The sequence below is a fragment of the Galeopterus variegatus genome, unplaced genomic scaffold, assembly GCF_000696425.1.
Source record: "Galeopterus variegatus unplaced genomic scaffold, G_variegatus-3.0.2 Scaffold12256, whole genome shotgun sequence".
Classification (NCBI taxonomy): domain Eukaryota; kingdom Metazoa; phylum Chordata; class Mammalia; order Dermoptera; family Cynocephalidae; genus Galeopterus; species Galeopterus variegatus.
Genome location: NW_007738367.1, coordinates 39,846 through 44,787, shown reverse-complemented (window position 1 = coordinate 44,787; position 4,942 = coordinate 39,846).

The following is a 4,942-nucleotide window of genomic DNA, read 5'->3' as shown; positions in this document are numbered from 1 at the left end:
GGCAGGTGAGGGATTAGGAAAGATCAATCCCAGGAAAGGCACTTTTCTAATGAGATTTTTTTAAAAGTCCTACAGCTTACAAGGCTAAAAACACCCTAAAATGACAAAGAACTTTTTTGATCAGAATTTTTCAGGTATGATATTTTCTGTGATAATTTTATATGTTTAAGAGTATAATTTCCCCTACACGTACTTCATCCCTTAGAATAGCTAAACCTGCAACCGGGAAATGCTGACATCAGCTGGTAACAAATGCCTGGGTTCTTTTGATTCTTCTGCTCACCAAGAACACATGGATGTGCCAACACACTGGGCAGTCAATTTCTTGATTCCCACAGTGACAAGGAACATCACCTTCATTTCTCAGCCATCTGCTTCCAAGGCCACATCCCTAGATCTTATCTAGAATTTCTCCATTTCTGAAGGCATTCATTCAAAGTTCTCTGCAGGAATACTTTTATGGATAGAAGCATTACAGTTTTACTTTTTAAAGGTATTTCAATGGTTTTTTTTGAGGTATAACTGATATACAGGAAACTACACATATTTAAAGTATACAATTCGAAAAACCTTTACTTATGCATACACCCATGAAACCACTGCCACAACCAAGACAATGAACAGATATGTCACCCCCCCAAATTTCCTTGTGTCCCTTTGTAATTCCTCCCTCTGAGCCCTTTGTGCCACCCCACCAGTCCCCAGGTGACTACTGATCTGCTTTCTGTCACTATAGATTAGTTTGAATTTTCTAGAATTTTAGGCAATAAAATCATATAGTGTATGTTCTTTTTTCATGCCTTTTTTCACTTAGCAAAATAATTTTGAGATCTATGCTATTGCATGCATCTGATTAATTCCTTTTTGTTGCTGAGCAGCATTCTATTGTATAGATATACAATTTCTTTAATCATTCATCTGTTGATGAACATTTGGGTTGCTTCAAGCTTGGTACTATTACAAATAAATCTGCTGTGTACATTCATGTACCAGTCTTTGTGTAAACATACAGATCAGCCCATCAGTCCTTGCACTGCCTTCTGTGCCAAAACCCCTCTCTCTGACTTATGATTCCCAGGTCAGAGTGAATTGGATGGATAGCAGGTGTCTCCTATGTCCCTTCAACCACTTCAGCTGCAGGATTGGGTTGTTGCCAGTCAACAAACAGGATGTCAGGCTCAGCTGCTTCAGCTGAAGAGATTGATCCTTTTCAAATAAAATCTATTGGGGTGAATAGCACACAGCTCTCAGGTGCTCTAACAGGAAGGGTCACACCAGGAGAGAAAAATCAGATTACAATCAGAGGGGAAATGTATATGGTAGCTCTAGACCTCACTAACTATAGAAAGGGATCTGAGAGACAAATTTAGGAGAAAATATTGCAATAAAATTTTTAAAAATTTTGACTAACAGGCTAACTGACTTTGTGGCGTAGTCATAATATTATAGAACTGAAAAGATACCCACATCAAATTCAGGTTATATTACATGACAGTCCACGAAGCACCTTTAAATTGAATGCAGTATTGTCCTGGAAAAAGGATTCATATTTTCATCAAATTTCCAAAGATCAAAAAAAGGTCCAGAACCTCTCACTGATCTAATCCAATGCCTTCATTTCCTAGAGACCATCCAGTCACAACTAACTAAAGTTACTGTGCTAACACAAAGCTGGCAGGTGAGGGATTAGGAAAGATCAATCCCAGGAAAGGCACTTTTCTAATGAGATTTTTTTAAAAGTCCTACAGCTTACAAGGCTAAAAACACCCTAAAATGACAAAGAACTTATTTGATCAGAATTTTTCAGGTATGATATTTTCTGTGATAATTTTATATGTTTAAGAGTATAATTTCCCCTACACGTACTTCATCCCTTAGAATAGCTAAACCTGCAACCGGGAAATGCTGACATCAGCTAGTAACAAATGCCTGGGTTCTTTTGATTGTAGACATACAGTTTCATTTTTCTTCAGTAAATACCTAGGAGTCAATGGCAGGGTCATATGGGAGGTATATGTTTAACTTTTTAAGAAACTGCCAAACTGTTTTCCAAAGTGCTGTACCATTTTACCTTCCCACCAGTAGATTATGTACTATATGCGAGTTCCAGTTACTCCACATCGTCTCCAACATGTAGTTTGATCAGACTTTTATTTTTAACCACTCTAAAAGAAGTGCAGTGCCATCTCACTGTAGTTTTACCTTGCATTTCTCTAATGACTAATGATGTTGAGCAGTTTCTCATGTAAGTATTTGCCATGGATATACTTCTCTCCACCATTATCATGGCTACTCTGAGCTACTTTTTATTACATATTCCACCTCTCTCTCTGTCTCTCTCTCTGTCTCTCGCCAAGCTCTAAAGTTCATGAGGACAGAAATCATGTCCACCTCATTATCGTTTTATCCCAAGTCTCTTGCATGGGCTCAATAAATTTCAATTGAAGAACAAATTAACTTACCTGGATTTCTGCATCATATACAAACCTGTCCTTTAACTGGCTTCCTCCAGACTTGGCCTATCCAATACATTCCCCACAATGCTGTTGGAGTAATTTTTCTAAGCAAATTTGACAAAGTGCATTTCCTTTTTAAACCCCTTCAACAGCTCCTCCTTACCCTCAAGATAATGTTCTGATTCCTTACGTTGATTTCCACCACTCTCTTTGACTGGGCCCTGTTGGGAAAATATAGGAAAATGGTCACGGCCCCTCAGATGTTCAGAATCTTGCCCAGCGTTTGATGTAAATATGCACGTGCACCCAGGTGTTCCTTGGTTATTGTCTAATGTAATTGCACATGTGCACCCAGGTGTCCTGAGTTATGGACTTAAGTATAAAGGATGAGTGGCTCTGATCCACGGGGGCCCCCACCCCTGGGATGTCCCCCGAGGGGCCATGGGAAGGCCGCTACTGCTGCTGGAGGCCGTTGCTGCAAGCTGTTGCTGACAGGGCACCCGGGACCCTCCATGAGGCCACCGCTGGACCTGTAAGCTGCTGCTGCCAGTTGCTGAGGACTGAACTCCTGTCATCTGCCAACAGCTCCCCGGATCTTTCCCTAATGACCTAGGGTGGACCCGCGTGTGAGGGGTCTGGTGACCCAGTCTGTACAATAGGTTTGAAGGGTCTGAGCCCTGGCCCTGATAATACAAATGGAAACTTATTATAACTAAAATAACGAAACACTTTGGCTTTAGTTATGATTCGCCTAACCCCACAACTGGCGTAGTTGCCTACCTTTACAGGCCCATACTTAGTTCTCTAGCCCCAATTCTCATTATGTCCATTAACATTACACTCCATATTTCTCTCACCTTTGATCTTCGTGCATGACCAATGTTTTACTCTATCAGTTTCCTCTTCCCTTCCATCAGGTTAATTCCTACTTATTCTTCATGCTTCAGCTGAGAGGTCTGCCTTGAATTCATCACACCTGGGTTAAATGTTTTTCATATTTGCTCTCAAAGCCCCATGTATTTCCCCTTATCACAACAAACATGGGGTCTTCAAAAAGTTCATGAGAAGATTCATATTATCACTTAATTCCATTTTTCCATGAACCTCTTGAAGTACCCTTGTATTATTATTATCCATATCCATAGAAGGCTCTGGAGGAGCAGGGAATATGACTATCTTGTTGAACATTGTATCTTCAGCATCTAGTAAGTCCCCAGTACATGGTGAGGTGGGTGCTTAACAAATGATTTTTGAATAAATGTTGCATACTCTTACCTACATGATTTTAACTATAACTGAATTTGAAAGTTAAAATTGACATTGTTTCAAATTCATTGTTCTATATTAATGGATTTAAAACTCTTTTGAACAGCTCTACTTGTCTTTGAAATGGTTTGATTTTGAGGTATCTGGAGTAACTTCAAAAGAAATCAGAGTCTAAGCCAGTGCTGCTTAAACTTCAGTGTGCACAGAATTGCTTGGAGAACTTAGAATTCCAGATTCCTAGGAATTAGGAATTCCTAATTAAACTCTGTTTCAAGAGTTTCCAATTCAATATATCTGGGAATAGGGCAAGGAACCTACAATTTTAATGAGCGTTGTATTAATCAAGGTAGCCTAATTGCCATAACAAGGAACTCCAAACCTCAGACGATTACTTCTTGCTCATGTCCCAATCCAAATGCATTGGCAGTCTTCCATAAAGAGATTCAGGGACCCAGAGTGCTTACATTTCATGGTTCTGTCATCTTCTAGGGGTTTGGGGTCTTACGTGACAAAAACCTGTCTCCATCCAAGAAATGAAGGAAGATTGAGAACATGATGTATATAGTATTGAGAGGTTTGATGGTTTTATAGGATATAGTATTGAGAGGTTTGAGTGGTTTTATAGTTTATCATGTCAGTGGCCATAATATGTCCAGAGCTGTATTCAATCAAGAGGTCACAGCTAACTGGAAATTGGGAAGGGGAATATAGTCTCATGGTATGGTCACGAATGACAGAACAGGCTTGGGTATTGGTGAGCACTAGTATTTCCTGTCTCTTGTGCCCTTTGCTTCAAGTGCACTAATCTATGGGCAACAGTTGGAAAACACCTTGGCATATGGTAAAAGTCAGTTCATCTTTTACAAATTCTGAACATTACCCTTCATAGCATAGTTTATTATCTCAAGACATGATTTAAAAGTGTCTTTGTGGGCCGGCCCGGTGGCACACTGGAGAGTGCGCTGCTTGGGAGTGTGGCGGTGCTCCCGCCGAGGGTTCGGATCCCGTGTGGAGACCGGTTCCCTCTCACTGGCTGAGCGCGGTGCGGGCGCGACACCAAGGGTTGCGATCCCGTTACCGGTCAGTAAAAAAAAAAAAAGACAAAAAGGAAAAAAATAAATAAAAAAAATAACAACAGACAGAACTTCCAAATGATCCAGCAATCTCACTACTGAGTATATATCCAAAGGAATGGAAATCACCATGCCAAAGGCCTACCT